The following is a 25,534-nucleotide window of genomic DNA, read 5'->3' on the forward strand; positions in this document are numbered from 1 at the left end:
TAAATCATGAAAATGTGTACTTAAAGACAAATTGTCAAAAACCAAAAACTACAGGGTAATTTTTTAGGTTTGAAAATCAAAGGGATCATACAATTTTTTATAGAAAATACTACACCTTCTGAAATGGGTATAATTCTATGAAAAAATTAAAAATTATATTATTTTTACGAAATTATTTTTTAATTAAGTAGTCTATTTTTCAACAATATTGGAATATAATACTACCACCAATCCACCGTTCAATTCAATACATTTATTATATATTTTTCATAAATTCTTAATTACCCTTCTCAATTGTTCTTTAAGAGTACTACTGAAGTATATTATAATTAGTATAGTATTATTAGTTGAAGAAGAAGATAATTTGTGCTGTTTTTAACTGTTTATTTATTTATTTAATAAAAATAATAAATTTTGAGAAATATATTATTTTTAATTTTGAGATAGAAGTACGAAGGCACTTATTTTTTTTCTGAAATCCATTGTTAGTGTAATTTTCATATCCAAATAATTACCTTGTAGGTTTTGGTTTTGGTCCAAAAAATATGAAATTTTTTCTATAAGACATATTTTCATGCGTTACAATTGAATAATGTTTGTTTAGTTAAAGAATTCAAATTTTGTGAGGGTGTTCCGCTTTCAAATGGGCCACACTGTATGTATAAATAAAATACTTATTTTTTGTAAATTTTCATCATTTAATATGTACTTTAAAACAAATAAAAAAGTTACACAAAAATTAATTATCAATTGTTAAAAGTATTAATTTAGTGCTATGATAAAAATTGATTATTGAATTATAAAAAAATTAAATTAATTTATATACATGTATTACATGTAATATTATTTTTAATTATACACTAAAAATAAATAAAAAAAATTAAAATACATTTATTTATCTATATTTCTATCCTTTTAACTAAGATAAAAGTTTGTTAACATTGCTTAATAAACAAGTTAATTAGAATTAGATAATTTTAAAATTTAATACTTAATAATTAATTAATATTACTAAAAAATATATAGAATTTTAACTTTTTTAAATTTATTTATAAATGCTATTATATAAAAGTAATATAATTAATTAATGTAGATAAAAGAATAAAAATAAATATTTTTTTATTTATTTTTTATATTTTTTAATTTACTTTTTTTATTTACATTTTTACTTTATTATATTATATTTAAAACAATGTATATGACATATAGTTAAAATAAAAAAATAGCAATTATTAAAAAAAAAAAATAAATTTATTTATGTATATCATTTATTCTCAAAATTGATTACATAAAATTTAATTAAGAACTATTAAAAATATTAATTTTCTTGGTTAATCATAGTTTTATGTCATCTTTTTCTAAACTGCTGCTTAACAGCCAAAAGATTTTAACGTATATGCAATAATTTTTATTTAAGTAATTCATACATTTTATATTCCATACGTTCCTTCAAAAAATAACGACTAAAATAAATACCGAAAGGATTTCTTAATAAAATTGTGCAATTTGGTATTTGCGTTATTAAATTTTCTCCTCCTATATTTATGTGATATTCCATAGTAAATACAAAATAAATCCTCCTTTATAAAAGGAACAAATAGGCTACCAGCAATTCGTTAATTAAATTCTAACATGAAAATAGTAAAACACCGACTTGAAATACAGCCCTGTGTACACTTTTTTTGTTGGTATGACATAAAAGCAGCAAAGCCGAGAATTGGCATGTTTATAGGGCAATTATAGAAATGAGCTGCTTTAATCGCCATCAAGTCGGAATGATTAGTGGCTTCATTATTTCCACCAATCACGTTTCTATAAAATACTACATGTATCGTATAATTAAAACTGCAATTTATTTCCAATTGCCGGCCAAGTCGCGCCGTTTTATTGTCATGTTTTACCGCTATCGCGCTTAATCTTTCGATTTATACTTTTATTTTAATTGAAATTGTATACAACGTCATGATTTATGGATGGAACCTTGTTCCTTTTCGATATATTTTTTTCTTTCGGTTGATGATCGCTTATTATAATCCACTTACGGAAAATTATAGCATAAATGGACGTACACGCCTAAATCAGTCGATATAAAATTGCTAATAAGTACAGTTCGCAGGCGACAGGGTCATAATTATATGACACTTACTGCAGCAGGTAATAATAGTGGTAAATGATAATTTGTTTTTAATTTCATACGTAGCCACTTGAAAATTAGACGTTTCTGGAACGCATGGTGTTTGACAACATGTGCTGATATTTTTAACACGACCATTCGACCTAAATTATGTATTATCTAAATTATACGCTTCCGTCACATTTATCTACTAAAAAGTATATAAAAGAATGACAGCTGCCCATTCTGATAATATTTCTGCAAATATCATGGTATATTGTGTTTAGTTTTAATTTAAAAATAATGCCGCAACTGATTAATTATTGAAACGGCTATTTTGTATCTCTGCTAATCTAAACAATTTAATTAATTAACGAAACAATTTTAGTGAAGACAAATGTTTAGTTTCAATTTATCATTGTGTGACTAATTAGATATACAGTATCCATTAAATCGTAAATATTCGATAAAAGCATTTTAATGAAAATTTAATTGTACCAAAGTGCTAACTATATTTTTAATTAGGGTCTGCGTGAAATTCCTACTCTGTGCTGATTTTAATTTATGTTATCAATAAAATTCGCAAAACCGGCTTGTTAAAAGCTATGCACGACTTTACATTGTTATTTGACAGGAAATTGCCGCGTCATAAAAAGCCAACAGCAATAACCATCATTTAATGCAATCATTTAATTAGCAGTTCTCGGTATTTAATTCTCTAATTTACACAGACCATGATAAATTATTACGGATTAGAATTAGACACGTATAATTTATATGTTTTACTTCTACAGTACTTAATTGTCTGTTGAATTTTAATTCTCGTATTACGTTTTTTCCGTGGCATTATAGGTTTTTATGGCGTCTAATAAAGTCGTCGTTTTGATTTATTGAAGTAACAAATCTGACGACCGAAATGAAAATAATTCAGTCCTGAATAAATACCTGAAAACCGAATCCCCAAAATCAACGGACATAAATATGAGCATAATCCTTTGTGGTGGCTCCCGCATTCCACTTTTATCGCGATAAACTTTCCATATCCAATTACAATTTCTGACCGCAACAGCCGCATAAATCCTTCAAAAGTCGTCATTAATTAGTTGCGCGCAGCGGAGTTTACTCTGCGGCACGGCAAGTGAAAAGATATAACATGAGTTGTAACAATAAATTTTGCCGGAGATAAAAAATTACGACAATCAATAAATAATTTATTTTGACGGTGCAATAATAATTTAATTTTACTAACTTTTATTCTGAAGTTGAAATGCACTAATTAGATGATTGTGGACGTTAAACTGGCAATGATTAAAAGCATTCAAGCTTGCAAAATCTGTAAAGTATGTCAGACGTTTAAAGAACGTCAGGAATTTCAAAAATATGCTTGGAGTGCCTTTAAATATGGAAGCTCTAACTGTAATTGCCTGAAGTGTGAATGAAATGAAAGCCAGGTACTAAATAATACTTGGCATTAAAATATAAATATTCGATAGTAAAACAATCCTGATAATATGATTTACGAGACGGTAATAAATTATCTGCCATTCGAGACAATAAACCTTGTAGAGAAAATTATTAATAACCATATTTTAAAAAAAAGTACATATGCGTGTCTGACTCAATAAATCATTCGGTTTTATTAGTAGATTGAAACATCAAAGTCGCCTGGGAATGTGAATTGACGGCACGCAACCATGTTGGTTCTATAGTAGCATGACCGTAATATGAAGTATAAACAAATTCTTTTGCGTTAGGAACTTAAAAAGTGCCATTTATATTTGTCAAACGCCGACTAAGGAATATTGATGTAAATTTATCAGAAATTATTTTAACAAAGAACGGAGGGTGAAAAGGTGTCGTATAAAATATTTATCAACGCCATGACATTCTAATCTTTACAATTAAAAGTGATTACGTTGGGAAATATTGCTTAATTATTTTTTTCGCTGGCGTTTCAACATGCGATAGCACTTTGTTTTCTGGTGTTGAATTAATACTTGTGCCAGACCAAGGGCTTTTTAGATATCAAGAAACGTATATCAGTGTTTGCAGGAGTGACAAAGGGGTTTTGCTCAAATTAATCAGTAGCATGCAAATGTTTTACGAGGGAAACACAAATTTCATATTTTTATTTTAAAGATAACTGAAAAATAAATTATTCATATACAACTGATAAAATAAATTAAAAATCTTGGTACTTCGTACAAGATGTATTTCTTGAATTTATAATTGATTGACTGACAAAAAGTGATTGGATAAATTAGGGACATTCAAAATTCGTTTTTATGATCCATAGTGACAATTCTAACCAATGATGTCGTAAATCAAAGATAATCTTTTATGGCACCCATAATGGTCTATTTTCTAAAACATGATGCAATAAATAGAAATACTTTAAAATATGTATGATGGACCTCAATACTCACTTCTCTAAAAAATTAAACAAGAAATGCAGTAAATGGAATGTATTCAAATTTGAAACAATAAATTTGTTTGTACACAATTCTTATCTTAATTTAAAATTTATACAAAATTATGCAATAAATATACGGTATTTCTAATTTGTATGTCATATCCAAAAAATAATGTTAGTTATTGGAAGACATTCAAATTTTGTTTGTTGCATCCACAATGATAAAAAATGTAAAAAATTATGTTGTAAATGTCGTATTTAAATTTGAAACTATTAAAAGTGTTTTTATATGCAATTGTTTTAAAATTCCTTAAATACTAAATTATACAGTAAATATGAAGATTTTCTAAATGTATTTGTAGTTTTTTTTAATGGTACAATAAATGAAAATTATTCAAAATTTATGTGTAGTATCCACAAAGACAAATTCTGTAAAAAATGAAGAAGTAAATGGATTTAAATTTCATTCACAATAATCAATTATCAAAAACAAAAGTGCTGACAATTCTCTAAAAAGTTATGCAATAAATGGACTTTAAAATTTGTTTATATGATCTATTCCCCAAAAAAATCTTGTAAATAAATTCGAAACTACTACACATTTCTTGTAAAAAATTTATGAAAAAACTAAAAACAACGCTCATTTGTATCAATTGAGGACCTTAAAATTCTCCATATATTTTCTAAAGTTCAACTTGGAGATTGGGAACACGACGAGTTGGGAGTTCTAGTTCAAGTGACTGGTTTTTTGCACGGCACATTACATTGTACCTAAAACTTTTATTGTATTTTGATACGAAACGAACAGTGAGAACATTCAATATGTGAAAGAATAACATTGTGTATAAAAGCTTGAACGGTTTGGCTCAGTGCACCACACATGTTTTGAATTGAAACGATGTGATTGCATCAAAGCCGACTAGTTGGTATGCATACACATCATTTATGGGCCGGCATTATTATTAACATTTACTTGTGTGGAAGCCAGTGTTTCACTAAAACAGTCATTTCGATGTGCATTGTGGTAAACTGGTTAAGGCAACACGTTGCTGCCGTATTATTTTCTCTATTTGCACCTGTGCACAGGTGAATAAAGATAAATCACGACAACAAATTGCCAGTATATATAAAACGCTTAGAGACGTAACTGGCAGTGGCGTGGTAAAAAGCTGATTTTCCAAATAAGTGGGTTTTCACCTGAAAAACGACCTCATTAGGATGATCACTTAACGCATTTGGATTGTAGAGCGGTTGAAGAAGTAATTATGCGTGATTTAAACGGAAACAGTCCTTCATTAATTTTCATTTCCTAGATAACACACACAGACTTAATCAGACCAACGTGTATTTCCTCATTACTCCGTCTGACAAGTTGGATATAATAAAAACGGTATATTTAGCTCCCGAAGAAATAAATTAAAGGCCAAATTGTAACTAGTTTGATACACAACAAATTTGACGCGTATATTAAGGTTATAATTCAACATCACTGGGGATATATATGTCGTCTAATCAAATATACCGACGAGCAGTATTATTTCGTTAGCAAATGTGAGTTGTCACCCTTCAAATGCCAAAGACGAAGGCCTCGGGACAGACTCGACACTTCCAACTAAATATTTACTTTATTGATCTGTGTACTTAGAAATTTTCGTTCTTTAAGTATTTGTACTTTTGTTCACGCAACTCCTTTTCTTCATAACCTCTTAGGTACCTCAAGTTTCTCCAGTTGTTTTGTTTTATAAGATTTCCCCAGCAGTTGTTCCCCAATTATTCAAACACTACAAAGTGGTAAACTTGAAACAGAGTAATCCATTTAAGGAAAAAGGAATGGACCTGGCCTGTGTGCGTTGAAAGGCCTCGAGGAAAGCATATATGTTTACTAGGCGGTCTGTGCTAATTTGTCTGTCGCTCGGCGCAATATTTCTTTATTTAGGATACCATTTGACTCTTACCTCGCAGCCATTATCCGGGGCACTCCGACTGTGTCAGCCGCCTTTCTTGATGCGTTGTGGCAATTTTCTGCCTCGTTCCGACACCTCTCTAACAGCACCAAGTGCTTCCGGCTTCGACCCTGACAACTTTACGGCCCCTATGAGCGCACATAACATTTCTCTTCATCAACGAGGTTCGCGCCGAGTTAGTGCTGAGTGCACGCGTTAATTCACAATTTAGGCTACATAAAGTAATTCCAAAATGATTCACTGTCTAGATAAATTCACTTGAATGTTACCTTGCCGACATTTCTGTTAAGATGGTTGAGCGTTTCACCCTCACCATACGTTTACCCTTCAGAACTAAATTCTAAAACCAACCAAATGTTTTCCAAGCTTTTTTCATAAAGTTAACATTAGTAAGCCTGTTTCTATTTTGTTTTTATATCATTAAATTTAGATGGACGGAGAGATTTATAGGTTTTAAAAAATTTAAATAATTCCCAGAAGTCATTATGTATATCTAAATTATTTTTTAACAAAATTTTAACATTAGGAGTTTACTAAATCATTAGATTAATTAAGAGCAGTTAATTACCTAATTATATTAGGTTAGTTAAATAAAAATATGCCAACCATAATAAACATGATGGGAATTAAGGAATTATGGGATACTATATCATGACCGTAAACGTAATTTATGAGCATTAGCATCCAGTTAGCTTTCGATAATAAAATCCTAATGGAGTTATTTACGATTTATATCCATCATGCAAGATACCAAGATTAGCTACTTTCTATGGTTACTGCCTATAAGTATACATTTTGTGGCCGTAAAACAAAGATAAATACTGATTACTGATTAAAAGCTGGCCGGTACAAGCGAAAAGGCACAAAACACTTTATGAGGATCGTAAAAGCCGTAAACACCACGACATTCCAACCGTATATAGTAACCATAAAACATACAAGTAATTTCTATGGTCATCAAGTGACAAACTATCCAATGGCAACACTCTACTACCACACTATTCCCTGCCTTTCCTGGAACTAACTGAAAACGTATTAATAAAATTATGACTTGTCGTAAAGCGGCGAATTCCATTTTGTTATATCCATGTTACGTGCGAAGTGGACAAAGCCCACAACGTATGCTTCACAACTTCACCAAAGCATATTCTAATTTATACACACGGAAAACTTTAGCCAATATTATTTTTAAATAAAATAGTGATGGATAAAACACATAAAAGTGGCCAGCTTTATTCTGAAATAGGATAAAACTTACATAGTACATAACATAAATAAAGTGGTCATTCGGTTTTGATTGGATTAAATGCGACCATCAACCAAAGATGGTAACGAAATGAATTTGCACAGCCGTTAGGTTTTGAATGATAACAATGTGTTAATTGCATCCCCGGCAAAAACATACATTTCAATCCATTAACATTAATTCCCTGAAACTATTTTCTAATTGTCCCCGTCGCTTTTTCTACTGCATATAACAAATAGCAGCACTAGGCATATTTTATTCATTAAATTACAATTCCGTCCATATTTGGCAATGACACTGGGCAGGTTTTTGAACGACACCGTTTCTGTCAGACATGACCCGTACGCGAATTGGTTACAGATGCCCTGATTACCGGGCCGACGTTAATTCATGGCGCATCGAGACAAAGCCCACGATGTGACATGGCAATCCATCAATCAAGGTATAAAAGTTGCCGCACGGTGTAATTATATCTGGGGAGCAAAAACGCAGCTACTTGAAAGCGAATGGCTCAGCGGGGTATTTAGGGGAAATTTTCTTTTTTAGCGCCGTTTGATCGCCTACAGAGCGTCTTTGATAGACGGCCTTTTAATCGGTGCCGTTCCAGATCTTTGCTTTAAAATTTTTCGAATATTCGGCCACTGCGTCGCGAACTTTTAATTGACGAATGTCTGCGAGTGGACAATTATTTAATGGATATGTTTTTTTTTTAATTATGCCTAGCAAAATTCTTAAAGATAAATTTGACAACTTCAACGGTAAGTAGCATACTAAGATATATTTTACTAAAGTTTTTGTTTATAATTTACAAAAGAAAAATTAATCATTATTAGCCACTAATTCTCCTAAAATCATTTTAATTATTATACATTGTATATTAAATTGTAGTCATAAATAGTTTATTTTAGTCGGACCACATTTGATAGTTCTAAAAATATATAAGCTAAAATTCTGATAAATTCAATGCGAATTTAACATAACATAGCTGGATTCTGCCAAGGAGATTTAGGTTCGATTCCTCATATTAAAAAAATACATCCGATATTATCTAAATACTTTATTTATATGGTGTATAATATACATTCTAACATTGTATTATACAAAATTATTTGGGAGGTACATAAAGTAATCACATTTTTATTTTCAAGAAACAGAATAGTTTTAGTTTATAGTTTTGATTACAATTTATCACAGACTTTTCTTCAAATCAAGTACTGTCGACATGGATATTGTTACACAGTCCATTCAGAGAGTCATATTTTCTTTAGAAGTTTCAGAAAGGTTTTGTGTTAGTTGGTGTCTAAATTTTCAACATAGCATCCAACTTCAACTAGGTCTAGGTGTAAGGGGCAGTTATAAAGATTTTCCAGTTTAGTTACTAGGTTAACATCTCTAATAATTTCTTTATAGTTATTGTATACCACATTGACCACTGAGTTCACAGCATATCTGGTTCTTTTTAACTTTTCAGTGTGTGATAGAGTGTCTTACCGAATTGTAGTCTTCGACTTTCTTCAGGAATTTCTCCGTTTTGAAAAAGTATACACATGATACATTTTTTGTAGTCATTTTGTGTGTCTGGTTGTGGGTAGTTATCCTTTGTCTTTTAGAATATTGTAGTCTTCTTTTGTTTTTTGCATCTCGGAGTTTGACTCAAGATATATTCTTTTTCTGATGATCTGTTTTTCAGTTTCATGTTCTATTGATTTGAGTCCTAATCCTCCTAATTGTTGTTTCAGGTATACTCTAGCACATGAGACTGAATATCCATATTTTTCTAACTTTGGTGTCAGTTCTTTACATATTTTAAGATTATGGTTCGTTTCTCGTAAGCGTATAGATTCTCCAAGATATAGATCGCTGCAGGTATGACGGTGGTGATACATCCAAGGACTTTCTAAATGGTTTTGAGTTGGAATTCAAATATTTTTTGCCCTTGTTGTTATTTTCTTTTCTATGTTTTGATAATTTGATAGGCTATTCCGTTCTATTTGTTCTATCCCCAGGTAACTGTAATTATCTCTGATACTAAGTAAGAATATATTGTCTCCAGATGGTTCATCTATGCAGAATATTGCACTTTTATATTTGTGTAAGTGTAGGCCGATTTCTTGAGCGGCTTTCTCTAGTTCTACAGTCATTTTCTTCGCACCGTTTTTCGTGGCGGTGTGAATTTTTATTATCCATATAGGCAATTATTTGCCGTTTTCTTCTAGTGCTTTTATTGATAGTGGCGTTGCTAACGAACGGTAACGAACAATAATGGACTAAGGGTATTCCCTTGGTAAACTCTCTAGACCGGACTAGTTTTATTATTCTTTCGGATTTTTATAAAAATTGACATGATGTTGTCATGTAGTGGACATTTATATGTTTTTTAGTTATTTATGTAATATTAAATCAAACGTTTTTTTTTAAATCATATCATGTGGTATAGTTTGTTCTACGTAGTTTTGTTTTTGTCTATGAGCATTCCATGCATGGTACCCCAGACTAACCAGTTGTTCTTCTGGTATGGTCCCTTTTGATAGATTTTCTTGTATGTAGCTGCAAATAGTTGCTGTTAAAAGTCGGAAAAGTAGTCGGAATTTAATAGTGCTATGTGAAATCTTAGTTTGTTTATTTGTGTCGTTCTTTTTATTTCGTAATATCAACTGTGAGAATTTTTATTTTTTCTTCAAGAGCTCTGGTATATTCTCTTACACTCATTCTTAGTTTCTTTATATGTGTCCTCTCTTCCAATATTTTTTTACTAAAGTTTCCACCTTTTCATTTCATTATTTCTGTTGCGTTTTCTATATGTTTTGTTTCTTCTCAATTTTTTCTGAAGATTTTTCAGTCTGTTGAACACTTTTCCATTCCTTGTATTCATTATTTTCCGCAACAGTACTCCTGCAGCATACATAGCGTTAAAGTTTTCTTTATTTATGTTCTGCTATTTGTTTTCTTTTAATGTTAACTATATTTTTTTCTAAGATTTGGTTTATTTTTTCCGCTGTTTGTTTATTGTGTGGTTTGAGATAGAATTTTTTGATTGGGGTTTCTTTTGGCCTACTCTGTTAGTTATTCATAAATTTGATATTTAGTTGTTGTTCTATGGTTTCTACATTTGTATCGCCTATGTCAATGTTTTGTTTATGGTCTTGTGGCAAGTATACCTGAGTTCGATTCCCGCTATCGGCAAATTCTTTTTTCAGTTTTATTTCTAAAATTATCTAAAAATAATTGAGCTAATGCTGGCAAAATTTTCCCGAGATAAATCTAATAAGATCCGATATGGTCTAGTTATTTATTTATTTACATATATATAACATACATTTCAATATTACATTATATAATGTCATTTTACAGGTATATAAAATTATCACAGTTCACAATTGTTGGTTTATTTATGATTAGGTTCAGTTATTGCACACCATTATCACAATAGTTATCACAGTTTTTCCTTCTGAGTATGATGGTCGATGTTGAAACAGCTACCGAGTAGCTGATCTTGACCATCATGTGTTCTGTAGCCTTTTCTGAGAGTCCCAGTCTTTTTAGAAGTCCAAGCAATGTTTTAAACTCACTGGTGTTTAGGATTTCTCCATAGCACCCTACTACAAGTATGCCTAGGTGTACAGGACAGTTATGGATGTTTTCCAGTTCGGTAACTAGGTTAACGTCTCTGGTGATTTCCTTGTAGTTGTTGTATTCCACCTTCACCAGTGAGTTCACAGCATATCTCGTTCTTTTTAGTCTTTCTTGACATTCATAGTTTTGCAGATGTGCCACAGATATTTCCAATATTATAATCTCATTTGGGTTGGTAAGTTTTACTACTATGTCCGGTTTGTTGTGTTTAAGTGTCGTGTTTGTGAGGATTGTCGTTCCCGCGTCTATTGTGACTTGTCTGTTGTTAAATTTGCCTTCTAGGTGTAGAGTGGCTTTGCCGAATGGTAGTCTTCGACTTTCTTCAGGGATTTCCCAGTTTTGAATAAGTGTACGCAAGACCCAGTATACAACACAGTCATGTCTCGTTATGTACGCCTTGACAGGGCATCCTGCGGCAACATGATATGAATTCTCAACGTGCTGACAACCTAAACGGCACATTTTTCTGTTTTCTGGGATTGCTCCCAATGCTGGTATTTGTTCTTCCGATGCCTGATGTAATAAGCATAGCCTCCAGCTGTCTAGGTATGGAGAACTGTAGGCTGGGAACTGTATCCTCTCCTTTTCTCTTATTACCACTCTACCATAGTGCATGCCCTTTCCCCATTCCTCCTCAATTTTTTTCGATTGGGCCTGTTCTATGTGGTTTATTGCTCTCCTATACATCTCTTTGCAATCACCTTGGGTGTCTGGCCGTTGGTAATTATATTTTTCCAGCATGCAATACAGGTCAGTGAGGGGATTTCTCCATCCTTTATCTTTCAGGACATTGTAGTCTTCCCTTACCCCTCGCATCTCAGGGTGTGACTCCAGATATAATCCCTTCCTGACGATCTGCTTCTCCGTTTCACACTCTATTGATTTTAGCCCCAGTCCTCCTAACTGCTGCTTTAGGTATACTCTAGCAGTCGCGACTGAATATCCTTTTATGTTGTTTTTAACAAGTATTTTTCTTACTTTGGTGTCCAGTTCTTTACATTTTTTTAGGAGTGTGGCTCGTTTCTCATAGGTGTATAGATTCCCCAAGACATAGATTGCTGCAGGTATAACTGTGGTGTTAAATCCAAGGACTTTTTGAGTAGTGGTGAGTTGGGATTCAAATATTTTTTCCGTTCTTGTTGTTATTTTGTTTTCTATATTTTGATAGTTTGACAGGCTATCTCGTTCTATTTGATCTATCCCCAGGTATCTGTAAGTATCTCTGACAGTTGGCAAGAATGTCTGGTCTTCAGGTGCTTCATCTCTGCTATATGTTGCGCATTTATTTTTGTTTAAGTGTAGGCCGATTTCTTTAGCAGCTTTCTCTAGTTCTGCGGTTATTTTCTTAGCACCATTTTTTGTTGTGGTGTGAACTTTTATATCATCCATATACGCAATTATTTGGTGTTTTCCTCTAGTTGTTTTGTTGATAGTGGCGTCGTTTTTTAGGTGTTTTAATATTCCGCTCGTGACAATAACGAATAATAGTGGACTAAGTGTATCCCCTTGGTAAACTCCTCTATTCACATAGACCGGACTTGTTTTCTTATTCTTTCCAATTTTTATACATATTGACCATAGTGAGATCGCTCTGCATAGTACTTTTCTTATGGTGTTATGTAGTGGGAGGACATTTATAAGTTTTTTTAGTTGTTTATGTGATATTGAATCAAACGCTTTTGTAAAATCATACCATGTGGAATAGTTTGTTGTTCCACGTAGTTTTGCTTTTTGTGTAATCGCTTTGTCCATGAGCATTCCATGCATGGTACCCCAGACTCCCTTCCTAGCTAGTTGTTCTTCTGGTATTGTTCCTTTTGGTAGATTTTCTGTTATGTAGCTTGCTATTGTTGCTGTTAGTAATTTGTAGTCCGAGTTTAGAAGTGCAATGGGTCTGTAGTTCGCTGGGTTGCTTTTGTCTCCCTTTTTATGTATTAAAGTCACTGTTCCTCTGACATCTGTCTCTCTTAGTTTTTCTTTTCCTTGTGCGATTTTCCAGATATATTCTATTAAGTACTTTTTTGCGCAAGGGAAGATTTTATATAGATAATTGGGTATAGCGTCTTCTCCGGGTGCTTTCCAAGGTCTTGCATGGTTGATGTTCTTTTCTACGCGGGATTTAATGTTGGTTATAGATTGTTGGTTTTCAAAATTGTTGTTTTTTGTTGCTTTTTTCAATGTTTGTAGCCAGCTATCGAATATTTTCGTTGACGTGGTTTCTTGGTGACTTTTGTAAATTGTTTTGAAGTATTCTTCTACATCTTTTGATTTCAGTGTGTTTCCTTCTTTCCTTTCTTCTAGTATGTTTATGTTGGGTGTTTTATTGAAGCGGAATCTTAGTTTGTTTATTTTTTGTCGTTCTTTTTCTTTTGCAATATCAGTTGTGAGGATTTTTATTTTTTCTTCAAGGGCTCTGATATATTCTCTTACACTCATTCTTAGTTTCTTCATACGTATCCTTTCTTCCAATAGTTTCTTACTAAAGTTTCCATCTTTCCACTTCATTATTGTTGTTGCGTTTTCCAAGTGTTTAGTTTCCTCCTTCATTCTTTTTTGAAGATCCTTCAGTCTGTCGAATTTTTTTCCATTTCTTGTATTTATTATTTTACATAACAGTACTCCTGCAGCATATATAGCGTTTTTTATAAGTTTTCTTTGTTTATGTTCCTCTATTTGTTTCCTTTTAATGTTGTCTATGTTTTCTTCTAATATTTGGTTTATTTTTTCCGTTGTTTGTTTATTGTGTGGTTTGAGGTAGAACTTTTTGATTGGGGTTTTCTTTTGGCCTACTTTGTTAAGAATATTCATAAATTTGATATTCAGCTGTTGTTCTATGGTTTCACCATTTGTATTGTCTATGTCAATGTTTTGTTTATGGATTGGATTCTCATTTTTCTGGATTTGTACAGTGAGGTTCACAATAGGTATAAGTTCTTCGTTTTGGTTGTCGTTTTGATTTTCTGTTTCTGTTTTGTTATTTAACGACACATTTATTGGGTTGTGACTTGCCTGACTGGTACGATTTGTGATTTCTCTGGTCACGGTAGGTGTGTTACTAGGATTCGTTGTTTCTTCATTGAGATTGTTGGATTCTGTTGTGTTTTCGTTTTCGTTTTCGTTATCTGGGCTATTGCTTGAACTCGTACTTGATTTATCTGTTGTTTTCATATAGTATACGTTGGCATATTTATCTCTAAGTTTCTTTGATATTGCTTTTTCTGTTCTTCCAGGAAAATATTGTACTATATTCTTCACTCTTTGCATTATTTTGGTTTCCTTACTTTCGCTGTATGCTTTAACAAGTCTCAGTTCTTCCTCTGGGGTCCATTTCTTCGATATTGTGCTTGGGTTTCCCGTGTTGTTTTCTTTGTTGTTGTTTAGTTCTATACATTTCTTTTTTATTGCTGCTATTGTTCGCTGGCTTTTCAATTGTTCTTGTATCCTAGTGTAGTCTTCCTGTGTAGTTTGGCCAGTTTTTTGATTTAGAAACTGTTTTACTATTTCTAAATCGCACTGCTTCCACCTGCTCATGTTGGTTTTTTCTTCATACTTTGCCTTGGGTTTCTCTGTGACAATTTTGTCCTGTTAGCACGAACCTTTTATTTTTTCTGATAGTGTCAATAAATAGGATCGTTTGTAAACCATGTGTTACATTATTGGACATGTATTTCCTCGAAAAAACTCGTTTTTCACTGGAACTTTCCACTAACGTTTTTAAGCGCGCATGCGTACATATGGTCTAGTGGCTAGGATACCTGGCTTTCACCCAGGAGGCTCGGGTTCGATTCCCGGTATCGGAAAAGTCTTTTTTCCGGTTTACTTCTAAAATTATCTAAAAATAATTGAGCTAATGCTGGCGAAATTTTCCCAAGATAAACCTAATAAGATCCGATATGGTCTAGTTATTTATTTATTTACATATATATAACATACATTTCAATATTACATTATATAATGTCATTTTACAGGTATATAAAATTATCACAGTTCACAATTGTTGGTTTATTTATGATTAGGTTCAGTTATTGCACACCATTATCACAATAGTTATCACAGTTTTTCCTTCTGAGTATGATGGTCGATGTTGAAACAGCTACCGAGTAGCTGATCTTGACCATCATGTGTTCTGTAGCCTTTTCTGAGAGTCCCAGTCTTTTTAGAAGTCCAAGCAATGTTTTAAACTCACTGGTGTTTAGGATTTCTCCATAGCACCCTACTACAAGTATGCCTAGGTGTACAGGACAGTTATGGATGTTTTCCAGTTCGGTAACTAGGTTAACGTCTCTGGTGATTTCCTTGTAGTTGTTGTATTCCACCTTCACCAGTGAGTTCACAGCATATCTCGTTCTTTTTAGTCTTTCTTGACATTCATAGTTTTGCAGATGTGCCACAGATATTTCCAATATTATAATCTCATTTGGGTTGGTAAGTTTTACTACTATGTCCGGTTTGTTGTGTTTAAGTGTCGTGTTTGTGAGGATTGTCGTTCCCGCGTCTATTGTGACTTGTCTGTTGTTAAATTTGCCTTCTAGGTGTAGAGTGGCTTTGCCGAATGGTAGTCTTCGACTTTCTTCAGGGATTTCCCAGTTTTGAATAAGTGTACGCAAGACCCAGTATACAACACAGTCATGTCTCGTTATGTACGCCTTGACAGGGCATCCTGCGGCAACATGATATGAATTCTCAACGTGCTGACAACCTAAACGGCACATTTTTCTGTTTTCTGGGATTGCTCCCAATGCTGGTATTTGTTCTTCCGATGCCTGATGTAATAAGCATAGCCTCCAGCTGTCTAGGTATGGAGAACTGTAGGCTGGGAACTGTATCCTCTCCTTTTCTCTTATTACCACTCTACCATAGTGCATGGTCTAGTGGCTAGGATACCTGGCTTTCACCCAGGAGGCTCGGGTTCGATTCCCGGTATCGGAAAAGCTTTTTTCATAATCGATAATTACAAAATTGTTAATATAATTAAAATTATTTAACACCGCATTTATAATAGATAATACTAATTTAATATAGAATTGATAGGTATCTAACTCTAAATGAAGTCTAATAAATCGTCATTTTTTAAATTTTTATAAATATTTTTGTAAATTTCTAATATTAAATATTATTTAAGATAAATTTGCAATGCCATTTCAATGTGTGGAAATAAATTACAAGTGAAATTTTCGTGATTATTATCGTGTAAGTATCCCAGATATTATAAGAGATACTGCTAAGGTATACTACTTATCAAAAATAACATTTTGAAACTAATAAGTATGTAATACATAATACAATCAGTATTACTATTATTATTATACAATGTAGTATCTAAAGTTTTAATTTTAATGCAAAATAGTCAGTTTCTTATGTTTGACGAAAGGATTTTTATTTTCAACTTCAAAAAAAGTTACGATTAAACCATTACAGAATAACTTTGGCGACATTTTCATATATATGAAGCCTAATAGCAAAATATAAGAATTGTATTGTAGGGGTTGTCTTTAACATATTTAGGGGTCTATTCCGTAACTTTCTGATTACCTATATCGAACAGGTTAAAAGTTTTATTATAATAAGACAGTTATAATTTTAACCCTATGTCATATTCTGTATCGACTGATTTTAACTTTTGGTTATTTTTAAATTTATATCGAACAAGGTTATAATACAGGGTGATATTAGCAGCGGCGTGCACCTCTTTACACGTTTCTGTTATGCGAAGTTGCCAAAATCTAGTAGCGTAAAAAACTTAAATATTGTTAATAAATACAACATTATTGAAAAAGCAATTAAAACAAAGACGACTATTTAAGTCTTTATAAAAATTAGTGGAATTTTGACAACTGTGTCCTATTATTTGTTTATTTTTATTTGAGCGCATTTATCGCGGTTTAATTTTAAAAAATAGAAACTAAAAAACGGGATAGATCGTCAAAAAGCAGTTTAATTCATTGGTAAATAATTATGCCAATAATAGATAAAGTTTAATACAAACTTAATGTGCTAAAAAGAATAATTAATTAGCACTTAATAAATCATATATTAAAATGTATTGTTGACGTTTTCAAAAACGAAATTGATTATTAATTTTATATTTAAAAAATAGATAAAAAACTATTCCGATACCGGGAATCGAACCCGAGCCTCCTGGGTGAGAGCCAGGTATCCTAGCCACTAGACCATATCGGATGTTATTAATTTTTGCTTACATATCATAAACAAGTTTAAAAAATGTCTATCCACTATATCCTTCTGGGAATAGAACAAATAGAATAGGATAACCTATCTTATTATTATCAAATGTTATCAAGGATAGAAAAAATATTTGAATCTCAACTCACAACTACTCAGAAAGTCTTTGAATTTAACACCACCCTCATACCTACAGTGATCTATCTCTTAGGAAACCTGTAGGCTTACGAGAACAGAACCACTTTCCTAAAAAAATGTAAGAAGCATTAGTTAATTTTTTATAAAATTAATATCAAAACATGTCAAATATTTCCAAATATTGCAAAGTAGATATAAATAAAATTCATTAAAATTACTAGCTCAAAAATTTATTCTTTAATTTTATCAAAAATTATGAAATGTGATTGTTGGATGGTATAAAGTAAAGTAAATTTCTTATGTCCTTTTCAAAAGTTGTCAAATTATTTTTAAAATATTGTATATGTAATATTAAAATTATTTATTAACTATTAAATTTATTTATATAACTATTGTTATAAAGTTAAGGTCAAAAAACTAAATGTTTGTGTTTTTGGAAAAAATGAATAATTTTTGAAATATTTGTCAAAAAATTTAAAAATCATAAATAAAAAAAATATTAAAAAAAATAATCTGAATTTTTTTAATATGCAGTATATATATATGTTAGCTTACGTCATCACCTTCACCGATGGACCGATGCGACGTGCTCACATCTATTTAGACTAGTTTTGTTTCATAAGCAAATCTGAAGTATTTGTTTACATTTAATAATCGGGGCAGTTCTTAAGAAAGAACCGAGCAGTCAAGCTTTAGATGTCGAGGGTTAAAGTACGTTTGTTGTAATAAAGCGTATTATTGTGAATTTAGTGTTTTAATCAAACTAAAAAGACAGATTAACAGTCGCTAATCTATCATCAGAAGTGGGATATCTTCTCGTGAATTATTTCCGGAAGAAAGGACCTAAAAAAATATTTTTTTTTTTTTTTTTGTGTTTCTTTGTGAACGAACAGACAATAGTGAAAAACACAAACGCGCAGTGAGTCCGAACGTTGTGAACATTACCGAAAGTGCATCGGAGAGAGACTAGCAGCAAGAAAGTAACAACAGATTCCAAAAACAAAACATGGAAATTTTATCGACAATGGCCAACGCCCAAACTACTCAAGCAACATTGAAGATGACTGCGCAGAAGGTTTAAGTGTGGCTGCAGCGCAGTTTCGACTTTTAAGATTTAGAAATTGCATTTGAGGAATATGACTTGAATTTGTCAGGAATGGACGAGTGGGTTACGAAAGAAATAAAAGAACAACCGAATGCCGTTTGATCTCATAAACTCTTCATCAGATTATCAGAGCGCCATCGTTAAAGCCATTGGACCACTTAAAGACGATATTACGTTTGTTTATGTTGATGATGTGTTGTGCCCTGCTCGACCCATTCAAGAATGTCATAAGAATTTAAGAAAGGACATTGACGCCCTTAAATATACAAAAATGTAACTTTTTACAAACATCTGTGAAATATTTAGGTGTGATCGAAAAAGGACTGGCTGGATATTTTAGACATCTTGTGAAAAACTTTGCAACTTTAACAGCACCGATATCTGCACTGTTACGTGAGGGAAAATCTTTTGAATGGACATATAAATGTGAAAATGTACGATTGACTTCTTATCCTATTTTCAACATTTTTGATCTGGAATTGTCAACCGAACTACATACAGAAGCAAGTTCGTTAGGATTAGATGTCGCTATTAGCTGTCGAATGGAGGAAAATTGAAACCAAAGTATCACGGACCCTTTGAGGTAACGCATTGTTTACCTAATGAGAGGTACGCACTCCGAAGGATTGGCAGCCGAGGTAGAACAACAATAGCAGCGCATGAACAGTTACGAACCTGGCCAGATACAGAAATTCTATAAGGTATGATGGATATAGATTTATTTAATAAGATTGATGTGTGAATGTGTGTAAAGGTCCCTGCATAGTAGGCTGTTTAAGGTCCCTGTGTATCAGGCTATGTGTAAAGGTCCCTGCTTAGTAGGCTATGATTAAGGTCCCTGCTCGGCAGGCTATTTTTAAGGTCCCTGCGTCGCAGGCTATGTTTGAGGTCCCTACTTTGCAGGCTATGTTTAAGGTCCCTACTTTGCAGGCTATGTTTAAAGGTCCCTGCTTGGCAGGCTATTTTTAAGGTCCCTGCTCTGCAGGCTTAGATTGTTGTGTTCTGGGTCTGTGAGACAAGCGGGTAATAGACCTGGTAGTGGTTGAACCGCCTCTGAGCTCCTGGCTAGAATATGGTATCTTTTGATAGCACTTGAGAGTCATGGGTGTAACAGACCTGTTGATGGTTGAGCCGCCTCTGAGCTTCTAGTGGTTGTTAACTGTGCCACATAACAGTCTATTTTGTTAAATGAAATAAGGTTTAGACTTAGTTCTTCGAATATATTTTGAGCTTGTACTGCTGTTATAATGTTTACAGATTACCGGTGTCAGGTGAATCTTTGCAAAACTGTGGAAGGTGCGAGGACGCCCCACATGTCAGGAAGGCCGTGTTAGCTTACGTCATCACCTTCACCGATGGACCGATGCGACGTGCTCACATCTATTTAGACTAGTTTTGTTTCATAAGCAAATCTGAAGTATTTGTTTACATTTAATAATCGGGGCAGTTCTTAAGAAAGAACCGAGCAGTCAAGCTTTAGATGTCGAGGGTTAAAGTACGTTTGTTGTAATAAAGCGTATTATTGTGAATTTAGTGTTTTAATCAAACTAAAAAGACAGATTAACAGTCGCTAATCTATCATATATATATATATATATATATATATATATATATATATATATATATATATATAATTAAAATAAACTATATATACAACAACAAATAAATTAATTTTAATATTTATTTATACATGTTTAGTAAAGTTCTACATAAAAATATCGCCATCATTTGGTGGAAGAGAATTGTGAATTATTAAATTTTTTTCTAATTGTTGATATTCAGGGCATTACATTATCAATCATTAAATAAAATGAGAATTTTTAAAATACAACAGCAGGAAGTGCAATAAATAGTCCACAGCAAGCAGCGAGTTTAGAGTGACTGATTGGCCATTAAAGGGAGTTAATTTGTAACATCCGAAAGAAAATAATAAATAAAGCGGATAAGGGATTAACATATCAATGTGCAGACAGGTTCGGTGAATGGCTGCATGGGGAGGACTTGAATAGCACATCGTAAAGTAACGTAGAGCTCGTTTGGGGCCATAAATCGACAAAGTGAACATAAACTCTCAATATTTGCAGCGTCGGGCGATGTGTGTTTCAGTGGAAACAGCCCAAAGTGCAGAGGTGGTTTTCCACATTTGTTCGGCCATTAATCGGTGAGAGACTCACAAGATCGGTGATTTATCTGGGCTGTCACGACCGGAAGCAACCCCGTGCTCTACAACCGATCCCCACTAATCTCCCGACACGTCTTCGCGACTTCCCGCCATACATCACTCTTATCGCCTCCGCTAATCCTCCCGGACCACGCCGTAATGTATTCCCTCCCTTTACCGCCCTGACGCCCCGACGCCAGCCGTCCTGACGTTGCACTCCGCCTGCCGCAATCTAAATAATTAAACGTGTACCATTCATGTCGTTCATTACACACAACTCAACTTTTAATTACCTAATTAACCTGTTGTTAACTCCCTGTTATTCCAGCAAAATCCTACAAAACAATTAGTCCGTCGTTTGTTTGAATTTCTACGAGCACTACATATTGATTTCATAATTTCTCTTAACGATCGCGACACAAAAGCAGAAAAAGAGGTGTGTGATTTATACAAGTATGAATCTAATATAAGTTAGTGAAGTATGACATATCTGGACGTAGGATAGATGTTTTTTATAATTGAATTTCGGTGTGAGGGTCGACGGCGTAAAATTTATGGTGGAAGAATTGTGTCATGCCCGGACGGTCGGACGCACGGAACACCCCACCGACCGTCGGACATAGTTAAGGGGGGGCCTGCTAGCTGATAAAAGCACTCATAAATCTACGGAATACTAAAGTGCTTTATATGTGCACACGATTTCTATGCTCGAAACCGATCATATCGCTGCCGATTCACTGAACATGTCACATCCTATGGCTGAGTTCATATGTTAACGTGAGCTGCTTGTTCCGGCAGGTACTGACTGGCCTTTATTGAATTTGTTCCAGGTCGCCGATGGCATTAATATACCCACAGCTATGTTTAATCGCAATACATCACTTTCAGTGGTTATACATATTTTACCGTTTGTACAGTAGTCGTGCTAGTTTAATCAAACACGAATATCTCTACTCCGTTTCCATTATCCAATGTTGGTTTTAATTTTCTTCCACTCGTCGTTTTATTACGTGGTTAATTATATGCAATTAAAGGAATTCTTTGTTTTATATCATTCCACCACTGACCATCTTTTTTATCTTCTGATCATGTAGAATCCATTAAAATGTCATTGGTATCAAAGATGGGATGCCACAATCGAAATCGTCTTTCGTAGATTGTAATGAATATTGAATAATTTTTAATATTGATCATAAGACCCGAAGATCATGATGAAACACGCCATTATATCTTGTAGATTCTACTGCTTTCAATTTTCCATTGAACAAACCAATAACGAATGGCACCGCAATAAATATCGAAAAGATAAAATACAACAAATTTATCTAACATGCATAAATAAATAACGGAGTGAAGCAATGAAGCACGTCAAGTAGTGTAACATATTGAACGATTTCATCCCTACTACACATCCATAAATCAGTTAGTGTTTTTCTCATTGTTCGTTTCAGTGATTTACATTTTCTATCCAGACGAAAAGAGGCGCATAAATTGTACAGATGTCTCATCAAAAGGCTCGTATATCTTTCACTCCGGACCTTTTTCTGTAGTCAAGTGTGCGGTTCGTACACCGAATCATTTATCATCGTGCATAAATTGCCTCCTCGCATTGTGCACGTTTTGAATTTATTTAATTAATTTAGTGGGGGTTGGCTTCTAATTTAAATTGTTTTCTAGTCTCACGACGAATTTTTTTATCAATTCGAAAATATTTAAATACATGAACATTTTCGCTTATAACTGAAACAATCATCTTGAAAATTTTCAAAATTTTCTGAATAAAAAGTATAATTTTTAAAACTAAGACACTCTTTCTTTTACTTCAATAATTTCAAGATAAACAATATATTTTTCCTTCATAAAATTTCCCTATATTAAATTACCTTCATTTATATATTTACCTATTAATTTCATTTCAACAAAGTTTTCAGTTTGTTTTATCCCAACCAATACATTACACGAAATCCTTCAGCATCTAATCGATCTCAAATCAATTTGACACAAAATTAGTTTTTAACAGATTGATCATAGACAGAACGGTACCTTATTGACTTTGATACCCATGATTTACCATATTTACCATTTTTTGTCCAATTATTATTCTACTATTTATCATGAGCATATTTGTAGACTTTCTTCCTTCCTCTAATCTTCATTCTCTTATACTTACTTATACCGACAGACTAATGTAGCCAGTTTCCAAATTTATCACAAATATGCTTAACTTAACAAAAATATATTTTTTTTTTGTTATGAATATTCAGTCTAATAAAAATTGGTAATTTTCTGTGAAATTGTAGATTTCTGGCTATTCTAGCCTATTAGTTTAAGATTTTAAATACTTTAGATTTTGAGAAAACTTAAAATTTGTTCTTATAATGTAGTATAAGCTAGAATAAAAGTTTATATAATAATTTTAAATTTATAATAGAAAACACTGAATTTGTTTTATATTTTATTCAGATTAGTTTATGAAAAATGTACCAACCACACCTCTTTAACTGTTAACTCCCATTTACAGTCACTGAGCCTTTTAATAGGTGTTGGATTACAGGTTATTAACATAGTTAAACATAACATTACACTTCATTTCCTCCTCCGTGGTTTCCCATTGATATTTTCCAACACACATTAAAAATTGGTCCTAAAAAACCACATGGATAGTGGAAGGAAGCTTGTTAGCAAACCAACGTGAGTCCATTGTTGCTGGCATCTGCTGGAAAGGGTTTTTAGAAAATCTCACATCAAAGGAGTGTAAGTTACATGTTATTCAATGAAAATTAATTAGAGAACGGAGTTAAGACACCCGCAGTGCCGCGTTCACTCGGCTGAACCCCAATTTAATGACCCTGCTAGGCACATAATCATCGATGCCCCGCAGATTGTACCATTTGATAAGGGCACTTTGGGGCTCCGGGGGTTTGCGTTGATTTTTCACATGTCGACACGGTTTGTCCTCCAGACCCCGCAAATTGGGTTGAGGGATTGAGGAATTACTCTGTCAAAATTTTAACTGTCTAACCAAGTCTTTAATTTCCCCTTCAAAACCACGCAACTCCCTGATAATAATTATTATCCGTTTACAATGCCATACGTCTCTAACACATAACTAGATTCAGTGCCAATTGGACACGTGAATAAAAAAACTTGTCACGTTGTAATTCGATAAAATTGTTGGCTTCGGAAAAATGTATGGCAGAGACAACATGCCGCTGATATATGAAAGGTGCTCCTTGTAACGAAAAGACCCTAATCTGAATGAATGATTGGTTTAACAACTAAACATTGTGACAGTTTTTGCGCTGGAATAAATCTAAGGAAAAATTGCTATTGACATTTCGGCGTTATTGATGACTTCACCGGCAGATGTGCCCGTCTAATATTCAAATGCATATATATTCGGATTTGGACGTGTTTCTTATTAGCCCGAGTTAATTTACTGCTGTAAAGCTTCAATTTTCCGCTTTATTTATGATTTTGTTTGGATGCTGGAAGGTACATAAATACGTTTTGTCGGATTCTAGCACGTATAAATAAAATCTGCAGTGTATAAATAACTAGACCCACGTAGTTTGTACAAATTATACAGGGTGATTTATAATTTATTTATTTTAAGGTGAAACAAATTTGTTAGCTGGAAAACCCCGTATTTCTAAGATTCGCCACATAAATTATATTACGGCCGTAACAAAATCTTTTTAAAATTTATTAACCAGTAAATCATCGTAATGTAAATCACATCAAATTTAAATAGAATAGCTATGATTCATATGGATGAAATAACGATCTTTTAGCAGCACTTTCAAATTTTCTGCTACATAAACCGCATTAAGATTTAGATCCGCGTCACCATTTACATTAAAATGGGAAGAAAGGGGGCAGTAAATTACGAAGTGTAAAAATAAGAGATATGTGGTTGATCCTTTTATGGCTGTTAAAACCGTAAATTATACAGCGAATATAACCACGACGTGTAGAAAAGAATTATGTTCCGAAATAAAGTGAAGTAGAAAACACTGTATAGGTTAACAACACTTAAGGGATAACGCTAAAGATATATCCATATATCTTGCGAGAAATTAATGTTCTCCGAAGAATGGTTGCAGTATTCGTTAAATTAATGCTTTAACATCCCAAAGACCCGCATCAACATTAAACATATTTTTAAATTAAAATCATGAATATTTGTTTAACAACGTCACAGATGTAATTTATTCTGTTTGTTATTAATCTTGATACTAATTTAATGCGTTAACAGACTCAACCCTTCACGTCAAAGGCGTCTGAAATATGAAACATTTAGACCATTATCTGTCCATAATCAGAAAATTCGTCCGATGCATTATTCATTGACGCCAACCCTTTTTATGGTACTCCCCCTACAATAATCAAGATAACTTTTCAATATGACATCTCCTTTCTAAGACCCTTATAACATATAATTTCATTAAATACGCCCCCCTTTGATTAATGACTGACATCACAATAAAACAGACTAATTTATCATCGAATTACTGAAGGAGCGAAACAAAATCATATGGCAAATGTGTTATGTTCCTCATTTCTCATCATTGTTAC

General features: G+C 32.9%; 1 long non-coding RNA gene and 1 other non-coding gene across 2 annotated transcripts; one reads left to right on the top strand and one right to left on the bottom strand.

Moving 5' to 3' along the window:
* Window positions 1–17,477: 17,477 nt before the first annotated feature.
* On the bottom strand, window positions 17,478–17,549 carry Trnae-cuc (transfer RNA glutamic acid (anticodon CUC)). The gene has a single exon. It is a non-coding gene; the product is annotated as a tRNA-Glu (tRNA).
* A 719-nt stretch (window positions 17,550–18,268) lies between these two features.
* On the top strand, window positions 18,269–20,324 carry LOC126265114 (uncharacterized). The gene is made up of 2 exons (XR_007547656.1): window positions 18,269–19,496; window positions 20,053–20,324. It is a non-coding gene; the product is annotated as an uncharacterized LOC126265114 (long non-coding RNA).
* Window positions 20,325–25,534: the final 5,210 nt, after the last annotated feature.

The sequence above is a fragment of the Aethina tumida genome, chromosome 3, assembly GCF_024364675.1.
Source record: "Aethina tumida isolate Nest 87 chromosome 3, icAetTumi1.1, whole genome shotgun sequence".
In the NCBI taxonomy this organism is placed as follows: Eukaryota; Metazoa; Arthropoda; class Insecta; order Coleoptera; family Nitidulidae; genus Aethina; species Aethina tumida.